Source organism: Rhipicephalus microplus, chromosome 1 (genome assembly GCF_043290135.1).
Source record: "Rhipicephalus microplus isolate Deutch F79 chromosome 1, USDA_Rmic, whole genome shotgun sequence".
Lineage (NCBI taxonomy): Eukaryota > Metazoa > Arthropoda > Arachnida > Ixodida > Ixodidae > Rhipicephalus > Rhipicephalus microplus.
In genome coordinates this window covers 118,508,506-118,521,267 of record NC_134700.1, presented here as the reverse complement: position 1 = coordinate 118,521,267, position 12,762 = coordinate 118,508,506, and positions in this window count along the sequence as shown.

Sequence of the window (12,762 nt, the reverse complement as noted above, 5' to 3'; positions counted from 1 at the left end):
CGAGGACGTTGAAGGCGACGGTCTCTATCTTCTTCAGATTGGGGTGCAGTTTGTCCGACTCGGACACTGATGAAATGACTTGCTGGCAGGAGGCAAGGACATCCTCGATTTACGAAGTGTACGACTCGCCGGGCTGTTGTGTGCGAGCATCAAGGGTCCTCTTCCCAAGAGCGGATTGAACTGCTGGTGGGCCGAAGACTTAGAGACGCTGCTTCTTGAAGCCAGTCCAGTTGGTCAAGGAAATCACATGGTTGAAGAACCATATCTTCACAATACCCGTGAGAGAAAAGGAGACGCGACAGAGCTTGTTAGAGTCGTCCCAGAGATTAGTTGCGCTTACTCACTCGTAGTTATCAAGCCAGACCTGCACATCTTCGCCGCGGAGGCCAGCGAAGATCATAGGGTCGCGCTGGTGGCGGACGTTGTAAAGAGTAGTGGCTTGCAGCCCAGAGATGTGAGCAGAGAGGGCGTCGGCCCACTAGCTCTGAGACATGTTGGTGGACTGAAAATAAAAACGGCGGCACGAACGGTGCTCCAGCAAGTAGACAAGACCAGGAGAGGACCGGAGATCGTAAATCCACCTCCACCACGTATGACGACTCGGTTGTAACTACGTATCATGACTCGGTTTATTTTCGGGAGTGAACAAGCGCAACGACTGAGAAACAGCACTCAGCCGTAAAGCGATGATGATTATGAGCCCAAACAAACAATGATGACTGACTGCTCCTCAAATCAGAATGAAACGCGTGATATATGCCGAATAAAGATATCGTTACATTAGCGTAATCTTCCGAAGAAAGGTGTCTTTTATGTTTTCTCACTTGGCCGTCATTGCTTTTTGCTACGTTTCTTCTTTATAGAGGAAAGTTGGTTGGCGTATGAAAGTACGATGGGGCATAACAATTATGCCTCTCGCATATGCCATTTTTTGTTTTTGCAGCTGAAAGTAGATTGAACAATTACACCTTCTGTATTGAATAAAACAAGGTGAAAAATGAATCAAGGTGATGAAAAAATACGCCAAAAAAGCTTTCCGAAGTACTTTATTTTCTAAAAAAGTGTGAGAGTTGTTTATTAAGTTCTTTATGGTTTCTTCACCTCACTCGTTGAATGTGAGCCAGACGATTTAGAATTATTACACCACAGCTTACTACATTTCCAGGCTATGTCGATCCAGAAATAAAGCTTTTATTATTTGAATGTAGCTTTTCGTGGCAATTTTCGCCGATATATTTTTGTGTTATTGAACAAAAAGAAACCCACATTACTGCTGAAAAAATAACTTTGCCTTGGGCAAAAAATGCAACTTTTCATCGCAAGAGCACCCTTCTGCCTCCTGCTCACTCGTGGCTCAGAAAACCACCGAGCAGTCGGTGTACAAATGCTATAATCCTTCCTGGTGAGCGAAAACCCCGTGCTGGACATTTGCCAGGTCTCATCTAGCTCAGCCATCGCCGCATTTCTAATAGCGCACTGGAGCGAAAACTACAGGAGTGTTGTTGCACGCTTATCTTCGCGTTAAGAGACAGAAAGCCGCTTGTGGAAGTCTAAAGGGAGCGCTGAGGCGTCGTGATAGAACGAGATGCAGCCGCTGTTCCTGAGCTGTGCTTGGCCCGTTACAGTTCCGTGCAGTAATGTTGTGCATTCACCAGATAGTGCTCACCCTGAGAGAAATTTAGTAGGAATGTATTCAGCGAGCGCGAGTTAAAAAATCATTTGCACATCTAGGCTGCAAATAATTTTGTGAGCTCTGATTCCGAAGAGAGCAGGCGGACGCTGATAGTTCTCTCAGACGACGTCAACTGTTTATGAACTGTCACAGAAGTGCGACTTCTCTGTTAATTAATTCACGCTTTATTGCAACTTTGTGGTAATGCGTTTATTTTTATAACATTATATAAGGCGACATGCTTACGTTTTACGTTCCCGCCACCATCAGCACCCTTTACTTTCATTGATTCCGACACGTGCACGCATCGGCTGACCTTCGAAATAAAGAGTCAGTGTGATTCAAGGCTGTCTTTTCTTACTAGCTGAGCTTACTGGAAAGCTGCATATAGGCGTAGAGAAACACACAGCGCAAACATTATTGGGGTGAAAAGAAGAAAACACACAAAACCTTGCACTTACAGAGGAACTGGGCCATGATGGCGAGGCATAAAGAAACACGCTGTGCCCGTAGGGTCCTTATTGGTGCTGTGTCTTTCATGTCATTCACTATGCTTTACAAACAAGACCAAGATTGCTGTATAGTACTAGGTTTTTTTAGCTATCATTTTATTCAATCAGAAAGAGTTGTTCTTCAATTAGTGTCAGAGCTTTTATGACGAAGCCCAAAGAAACAACTTTGCCTTTACTAACCATTGTGATAGCGTAATGTGCGTTAACTTCAGTAACTGGTAGCCATATTGCACGAAGAGGGAACATCGCTGCACAAAGCACACAAAAAGTTTGCTCTCAAACACAAAAAGATGACTGTTCCCTTCTTGCAGCTGATACCTGCATGTCTGACATTCATTTGTCCACATGTTGACTTTTATGGCAATGGCACAAAATTACATTACTGTGGTTGCTCCATGGTTGCTCCCGCTGTCTGGTTGTCGTCCTTGTATCTTTCAGAAAAACACCATTGGAAGAATAACAAAGCCGCAGCTACTGTGGTCCCCTTGCATTCTGTGAACGTATCTCATAAGTAACTGAAACAACTTTTCCGAGCCCTGCCATAGTGATATATACCGCGATTTTGTGATTCAGTGTGTAGTGCTCATACAATGTTTCGGGAAGCAAGTTGGTGAGGTCATAGGTGGACGTTTTGCATCAATAATGAATCTGTCTGGGTAGTTGAGGCATAACCTATAGGGATCAATTCGTAGAACAAAACCAAGAACATGGCTGATAAAAAGGATGCCTAGTAGTACACACATGCACCTGAATTAATTTAACGCGCGCTTACCTTTCTGAGCCCCCACGAATGCATGCATTAGGAATGATTCACATCCTGTATTTTACAAAACGAAAACAAGGTGGCGTGAGAACTGCCAGAGCCGATGTTATTTAGGCAACTAGAAACTCACTGTATTAGCCCCTGTTTGAAGATGGGTAAACTTTGTTTATTTGATAGGATGACGCCATGTTTTCTGCAAATGTCAGTCATGCGGGAGGTTCCAGGAAGCTAAGCTTCGCGTTAGTAAAAGTTGGTTATGAGTGCGCTTGTCTGTGTCCTTTCTAACATCCATGTTTCTGATTTGTGCGTACCCATTCTTTTTTTCACTCAGGCGTAAATTGCGTTATCTGCGCCGGATAACAAGTTGCAAGTATAGCGAATTGAGTTGGGAAAAACAGCAGACAACATATAAAATATGATGTTTGCTATTGTATGTATTACTGAAAATGGCTTATGTTAAAACTACTGGCGTCAATTGTTAAAGGGTGATTTTCTTGAAATCATACATTTCACAGAAAAAAACTAATGACCACTTTTTAAAGTGCAAATGTGAATCCTGAAGATTGATATTTTTTTGAAAGAAACGAAATGAAATACTTCAAAAGAAAGCTGAATTAATAAATAATGACACCGCGCTCAGATTCTGTCATAACGTTTAACATTTGCTAATGTTCTAAGGTGAGCTCAATAATTTCTTTCTCTGTAAAAAGATTCAAATATTTCAATTATTGAAAATAGCAGTGATGCACAATAGCGTACCTAAAAGACCACATGCACAAGTAGAAAAATTGCACGCATCTCCCCGTTAACTAAATCCTTATTACTTATGTGAAACAGCCTTGATTCGACAAAGTTCTGCAAAAGGTTCTTTTACTTCATCATTGTCAACAATCCTGGTTGCGCACACCACCCCTTAGCGATCTCAATCTGGACCGCACTCATACTGATGTCTCCTGTACTACGCCGTGTGTGTGAGAAAGACAGAAGTAAGGGCTTCACCAGAGCGCAGTAGCGCTGCTATCAGTCTCTACTCATACGAGAACATGCGTGGCAGCGAATCGAGCACTCTACCGCCGAACCGTCAAGTTAGCGCTCCGAGTACAAGCGTGGCTTGCAAACCCGAAGCAGCTGATTGTCGAAAACCAGCCCCGACCATGAGCTGCATTGCATTTAAAAGCGACTAGCTAGAAGACACCGTGGCGAATAGCTTGTTTTAATACAGTCCATGTCTCTTATAATCTGGTATTATTGTTTACAGCTATTGTTACGCACGTGTATTTCGACCATTTGATAATATAAATGCGTCCGCGAGTTTGACCCGCAGAAAATATCGCCATGCTGTTCATATGCCAACGCGAAAGACGCAGATGAAGATGGAGGTGTTGTCGTTCTCGTGCCTTTCTTTGGCTGTTCTGTGACGACCACTCGCGGGATGACTTGGACATTTTGTAGCTGCTTTATAAACGTCGCCGTCATTAAGAACGGTTAATTTTATTGGTGGAAGTGCGGGGTATTGTTTGTTATGCAACAGACTCCTCTCAGTAGCACGAACACCAACCAGAACCCGGAGCTTGTGCCGGTATAACATGCTAGCCGGAGAATTTGGGGTCTGGCCTCTGAGCTTGCCCCTCACTGTAAAACTACAAAGTCAACCGGTACAAAGTGAACAGGTATGACAGCTATGAAGAATGCTACTGCTACCACCTCTGCTGCTGAAGCTAGAGCGGCCACTGCAGCTTCACCCGCTTATAATAGGCTGCAAAAACCACGCGTGCTAACTCCCTTCTGTGGGTGCTCATGCATGATTCCAGAACCGCAAGGGCTTCCTAACGTCATGGCCTGAGTTCTGTTGCAGAATTCTTGACACGTACTCCAGCCCTGATCACCTAGAGCAAGCGGAATGGGCCCTTCAGTCCCGCATTCAGATGCCTAATGAAGGTGTTGCCATGTGCGCGGGGGATGTGGTCCGTCTTCACAATCGAGCCAATTCAAACATGCCGGAAGCCAAGAAGCTGCGTGACTTGATGGATGCGTGAAGGAGAAGCTATTTGGAGTTATCATTCGTAGCCCGCCAAAGACGGTTGCGGAGTTCCTCACTGAAGCCGTCTTTATGGAGGCGCTGCAGCAGCAGAACCAGTATGGTCGGCAAGGAAATGCTACCAATGCCATCGAGGTAGGACAATTTCTGAACAACGTAGAAGCGCTTTGCGAGATTATGCTTTGAGACATCCGCGACGAGCTGCAAAAACGGCACCAGGTGTCCCAGCAGCCCACTACTAGCTGCATAGCTGGTATCATGCAAGACGAAGTCGAGCAGGCACCTCGTCGTGAGATATATATTCTGCTTTGTGCACACTTCAGGCGTTCGCACTATCAAGAGAACCACAACGCGTGACGTATGCTGATGCTCTGAGACGCACCATTCTCTCAACGGCGGCTTCCAGCATGCCAGTTATGCCTACACATTTGTGTACTATTCATATGCGCCGGCGCCTCTGGCCACAGCAACCCCGTATGGCACATTCCAGTCTGCACAGGCGGCGCGTTGATTCGAAGACACTCGGGCCGTTGCACTTAAATCTGACATTTGGCGCATGCCCAACCAATGACCGCTCTGCTCGCTATTACTGTTTTCGCTATTATTATTTCGCTATTATCGCTATTATTTTCGCTATTATAGCTTTGCTACCACTGTGGTGAGATGAGTCACATGTACTCAGAGTGGCAGTACCACCGACTTGAGCTTCAGGGTTTCCGTGCCCATTCACTCTACCCCGGTTTGGACAGCGAACACCCGAGATCGAAACTTTTCTCACTCGGCAGCGCATACAGCCTAGGCGTCAGACGCGTACACCATCACCACGCTCATCATCCTGTTTGGGCAGCAAGGATTGGATGTTGCAAGGACGACCTACTGGTTCCAGCCTTATAAAGCGGCGTCAGTAGTCTCTCGAGGTGACGCCTTTAATTCTAGACGTGTTGAAGACGTCGACCTTCAATCAATGCTACTACAGACCGACGGCGATTCGACGACGCCTGTATCTCAGCCTGGTGACTGTGAGCATATTTATGCTCACTGGCCGTCGAAATGTAGTGTTTTAGCACATATCAGCGGAGAAAAATCGCACGCACGCATCCACGTCCAAACGCACACACACACACACACACACACACACACACACACACACACACACACACAATACACACACTCTACCCGCGCACGTACGCACGCCCGCACGCCCACTACAAGCGCACCAATCGTAACGCACCAAGCTGACTTGTTCGCGAAAACTTTCTAGTTACGCATGTGACTCGTAAAAACAAGGAGATTGAGTAACCACATTAAAACTCGATGTATTGGTATTGCGCCGAGAACGAAAGTTGCTCAGCATCATCACATTCAAAACGTTTCTGCTTTTCCTTACCAGAAAATGAATCTTGAAGAGTGCAGAATACTAGGCGCAAAAGTGACCCTAGTTTGAGGTGGAAGTAGAGTATACCAAGAGTGTCTCTCGCCTTGTGCATTTAGGAGACACCATCATGACCTACTACAAAACCAATTACAAAGTATAGGATTGACGTTGTGAAAGCGGTAAGAGCTATAGCTGTGGATTGGCAGGCTTCAGGGATAAGCAGACAGCTCGGGAACAAGTCTTGTCGCAATGTGTCTTAGAGATGAAATGCACAGATTACGTTCGTGTACCCAGATATTGGGTGAACCTCACATCTCACCGCTGTGGTCTGAATATCTATGTGATAACAGGAGTGCACATACACTTAAAATATTGATTGATGCGAGTTATTACACCATATTCATTGAGCTGCTACACGTTCTAGCCGCCATAGCAGCGGAGGTCTGTGTTAACCACGTTTATACACACACACACACACACACACACACACACACACACACACACACACACACACACACACACACACATATATATATATATATATATATACGGGAAAGAATTGTATGCCTCAAGGTTCCCTTTTTTCATGCTTTGACACAATAATATTGAGATCTAACAGACACAAACAATAATGCCAAGGAAAGTATAGGAGCAGCTATTAGACCAAATTGAACTGTAATTGTGAAGAAAGAGAAAGGGGTGAAAAGATAACTTGCCACGGGCAGGAACCAAATCTGTGACCTTAGAATGACGCGTTCAATGCTGTACCACTGCGGTACCACGCTGGCTATTCTCTCAGCCACTTTGTTGGGTATATATGGAAATTTAAACGAGGGAGTGTCAGTCAGCGCCACCAGTAGCCTTGGCGGCGAGAGTGGAACACTCTTAATAAGCCTGTGTGGCATCACGCAGCCCGTGAACTTATTACCAGCTGGCAGCTTCTCAATAGTCCCTCGTATACAACCTAAAAACACTAATTCTGCCAGTATGAGACCCTCGTAATGACTAAGGGAACGAATTGCATACTCAAGGGCTCGTTTTTCCGTGTTTTGACACAATAATAATGAAATCTGACATACAATGAAGGAAGACAAGAACAACAAGAGAGAAGGTAGGGAGGCTAACCAGGCACATGCCCGGATGTCACGGATCCCGTTAATTTGGGAGGCGATCACCGGGCTAACTCCAAGGGCCGAAGCATCGGCCCCCCGAACGGCACCACGAAAGCGTGGACAATTTAGAAGTGGTCCTGTTTTACGCGCCAGCGGACGCCGGCTGTGGCCCAAAGAACAAGTCAGAGCCGAGAGTTGATAAACAAAACAAAATTATATTCTCAATTATGGCAGAACAAAATGATACACAAGTGTGCACACTCGACAATAGCTGTATACAATTTTTCACCAATCAAACAATGTACTACCCAGTACAATCAGCCACACTCAAAACAACGGACACAGACAACAATACACACTAGAATGCAGTCGCATGCATCCAACAACCAAGACACTTAAAGACTAAAGAGTTAGAAAACTTATTCAGTCCAAAGTTCTTGGAACAAAAGTGTGAATGATACTCTTCCGAGAATCACTCACTCAACGTCCAGCGTTGTTGTCGTTGCACTGCCCCCGAAGTTTCTCTTCCAGGAAACCTCGCGTCTTCAATTGGTCGCTCTCCAGGCTCCAAACTTCTTCGCCGGAAACACGTCGGCTTCACACACGCAGCTGTTGCCACGCGTCTTCGCTCGATAGCGGTATACACACACTCTTGCCTGTAGCTCGAGTCTTCACTCCTCAGGTGAAAATCCTCTTCTTCTCCTTCTTTGTCTCGGAAGACAAAAGGCTTCGCCCACAAGGCGGAACACCCTACGCACTCTGGCGCATACTTTCTTCCTCTCCTGATTTGTCACTAAGGACACAACCTTCACCGACAGACGCGGCGGAATAACCCCACGCACACTGGCGCTAACTTCCTTCTTCTCCTGATCTCCCATCTCTGCTGCTCGGTTAAATACCTTCCGCGCGAGATTCCAGAAAATTCTCATTATTTCGTCGGCGCGATGCGCAGCGAAGGCTGGGGGAAAGCGCGAGACGGTTCGACGGCCGTCCGCAACGGATGACGCAACTCAGCATCACCACGCCCCTTTCCATCGAGAAATTTCCAGGGCTTGCTCGGCCGCCGATGAGAGCAGGTTCGTCGGCGAACCCACGCTTCCGAGGGGAGAAGGACGCGCGCCCGGGGAGTCTTCGGATGCTTGTTTTCTTTTTTCCTTTTTTATCGTTGACCTCTCGGCGCTTCGTCGCGAGAATTTGCGGCGCGCCCTTTATGAGCGCTCGTTTTGTGACACTGCCCCCCACTTTAAGAATATTATCTCATAATATTCAAAACCACACAAACGAGTGCGAACAGTGTTGAGAAATTTTGAATGTCCCCATTGATGAAAGCGACGTCGAAGTTTGCCACCGTGTTGTCTCGAAGAATGTAAAGGACACTCCAAACATTGTTGCACAATTTAAAAGCCGCTCTAAGCGGGACATGGTTCTTCAAAAGGCAAAGAAAATGCGCATAACAAGTGAAGATTTCGGTCACTCGCAAGGGACGCCTGTGTTCATAAACGAACACCTAAGCCCAGCCATGAAGCACCTGCTTGGCATGGCAATTGCGAAAAAGAAGGCTCAGAACTGGCGTTTCGTGTGGACGAGCAACGGAAAGATTCTCGCCAGAAAGGAAGAATCCGCTCCGGTAGTGCGCATTCGCACTGCGCAGGATGTTGAAAAGATAGTGTGATCCACACCACCCATTTCTATGTGTTTATCTCGTCTTCAAGATGGCTCAATCACCCCATGACGTCAATCAGTTATTCAAATCTCATGCAGGTATCATGCTCACATGTTTTCATTTAAACATTCGCTCGGCAAGGCATAAAGAGGACGAATTATCGGTCCTTTTAGACGCTATGGATTTTCAGTTTGACATAATCATGTTAACCGAGACCTGGTATGACACAAACAGCAACATATACGAACGTAACGGGTATCGCAGTTTTTTTTATAAATAGAGCTACACGTCAGGGTGGTGGCGTGGCTATCTTAGTAAAAAACGAACGAAAATCTGAAATTATTGCGGAAATCTGTACCATTACGAGTGATATTGAGTGTTTATGTATATTATCCCACCAACAAGTTTTCTGTGTTGCATATAGACCACCAGACGGAAACTCGGCTTGCTTCATCAGTCATTTAGATAAGATGCTAGGCTATGTAAATGACAATAGATATAAATTAATACTTGGGGGTGACATTAACATAGACCTATTGCAACCTTCCCATAATCGAGCGGCCCTTCTCAGCACTGTCGAGTCAAATAGCTATACGCTTTTAGGAAACACTGCGACGCGCGTCACTCCTTGCACAGAATCATTGCTTGACGTGTTTATCACAAATATGAGCACAGAAAACGTGATATCAGGAGCCTTGTGCTCCGGTATCAGCGACCACTTTCCCATTTACATGCTCGCAAGAACATCAGTAAAACATAAGCTGCAGGATGCAGAAGCAAAAATAACAACTCAGAAAATCACCGCTGAAACATTTCATGCTTTTTTTTCAAAGCTTCGAAAAGAAGACTGGGAAGACGTCAGACGTAGTGAAACTGCAGATGCAGCTTACGAGGCATTTATTTCCATTTTTAAACGTATCTACCATGAGCATTTTATCCTAATAACGCAGAATATAAAAAAGGGTAAAGGTCGTAAACCATGGGTAAACCGTGAATGCATAAAAAGAATTAAACAAAAAAACGAGATTGTTCAAAAAGTTTCTTAAGAGTAGACTGGATACTGACTTTGATATCTTTAGGCAGTATAGAAATAAGCTAACCTCTTTCCTTAGAATGAAAAGAACAAATATCTGCATGACCAGTTCCGCAGGGAATACTGTAATCAAACAGGAGATGTATGGAAAAAACTAAATAAACTGTTAAACCGTACGCAACCGCCATCGACTGTCGATGATCTCGTTATAAACGGTAAGCGCATATGCGGAAAAGAACTTGCTGAAGCGTTCAATAAGTTCTTTCGGGATGCGGTTAGTATCGGACAGTGCATCCCTCCTGCAGCCTATGGTATTAAGGAAAATAAGCACAGTATTTATTTAGAGCCAACGGATGAACACGTGTGCGAGATATTTATGCGTCTTTCAAAAACAGCAGAGCTAGGGATATTGACGATATACAGATCGAGCCGGTAAAGTTTGTGCTTGACGTCATTGCTCCTTTGCTTGCCCACATATACAACCTTGCAATAGCAACAGGCTGTTTTCCGAAAATGATGCAGAGCTCTAAAGTTAGTGTCCTGCACAAAAAGGGCGATAAGAATGAGTTGTCGAATTACAGGCCGATTTCTGTATTGCCTATATTTTCAAAGGGTCTTGAGAAGATTATTCATAAACGAATAACAAAATTTAGTCACGCTTTCAATTTAATTAATGAGTCTCAGCATGGCTTTCTCCACGGCAAATCATCTGAATCTGCACTACTAACCCAGAAGGAAATCATTCTTAAGGCTTTTGAATTAAAACAGATATGTGTAGGCATTTACATAGATTTTTCTAAGGCCTTTGACCGGATTCAGCATGCAACCTTGTTAGAAAAACTGCAACTATATGGTATTCGCGGCGTGCCACTGCTTTTGATAAAATCCTACTTGAAGCATAGGTATCAATGTGTCAGCATAGGAACGGCCGTTTCATCGTTACAGCAGGTAGTCACTGGCGTTCCGCAAGGAAGCATATTGGGTCCTTTATTGTTCATCCTTTACATAAACGACATAAACACTATCAACAAAACACCAACTTATGTAATTAACGCTGATGACACCAGCCTATTTTTCACTGGAAAAAATTTGCAAATTTTAGCACCTGAAATAAATAACGCCCTTGAAGACATACAAAAGTGGAGTAAAGAAAACTCGCTGTTGATCAATGATAAAAAAACAAAGGCCGTTCTTTTTCATCCGCGTCAGCTTTCAGTCACCATTGATAGTTCCTTATTTTTAGGCACGGCACCTATAGAATTTGTGAACTCAATAAAAATTTTAGGTGTGCTGTTTCAAAAAAATATGTCCTGGGACGATCATTTCGACCACGTTCAATCTCACGTGGCTAAAAGTGTGGGTGCTATTGCAAAATTTCGACACATTCTTCCTGTATCGATAAAACTCATGCTGTACAACACGCTTTTTTTATCTCACATAAATTATTGTTTTTTGGTATGGGGAAATTCCACACAGAGAAAAAACCATAGAATATTAATGTTACAAAAAAGGGCTCTTCGGTCCATAGCTAACGTTGAATATCATGCGCACACAAAGGATTTGTTTCATCGTTTTAACGTTGTACCCATAGAAAAATTCTATGATTGGAAACTAGCTATCAGATATAAAAAGACTGTTTATAAAAATCAGCATGACCTTCTAAATCTTGCTAATCTAAGAGGAAATGCTCCTTTCTATTCTCTCCGCAAACAAGACTTCTGGAACATCCCTTCTGCCGAACTGAATACGGACGACAAATGTTACAGTATTGTTTGCCTCACTTGCTAAATACTCTCCTCAGAAGCGAAATAGAAGTAGAGAAACGAAGTATAAGTCATATTAAAAAACACTTCCTGTAATCAATCACCGTAAAAAAAAATATTTGCTGTACTGTATGAAGAGAGATATATTTACATTGCTTTTGTTTTGTTTGATGTTTGCCTGTTGTTTTTGAATAAATTGTTGGGTCAAATAATTATCTCTATCGATTGACTATCGGCATGAACATTTACACATACCCTGTATCATTGTTGTAACGCGCTGGTATGATTCCGTGAGAGTATCTGTGTTAGTATTTTTTTTCATGTATGTAACGCGCTAGTTTGTTTTCTGATAGCGTTTTCACATCTTTGTGTGTCTCTACTGTTATGCCTCGTATATGGGGGCTTGGGCTTTCCTCAAGCGAATTGTTTCGCTTTTCGCCCGAGCTTGCCCACATATTCAGGATGTAAATAAACTTTGATTTGATTTGATTTGATTTGAACAGTCCCCACACTCTCAAAGACTGTAACATAGCCCCTCGCTCATGACACGTAACATTCACAATATATCACTCAATACAATTGTACTTTGTAATTCAATCTCACAACACATGAAATACGACCACGGGTACATGAGTACAACGCTCCATCACATATTCCAAACAATACAAATGTACTAAGTTTTCTCATTACAAGAATTGTACAATACTATACATCACATCACCGCAACAAACATTTGGATTCGCTCGACATACAGTTGTGATACAGGATAACAAAACACAACGCATTGAGGCTCAACACAGCCAAACGCATTCCGATTTGACCTCAGCACAT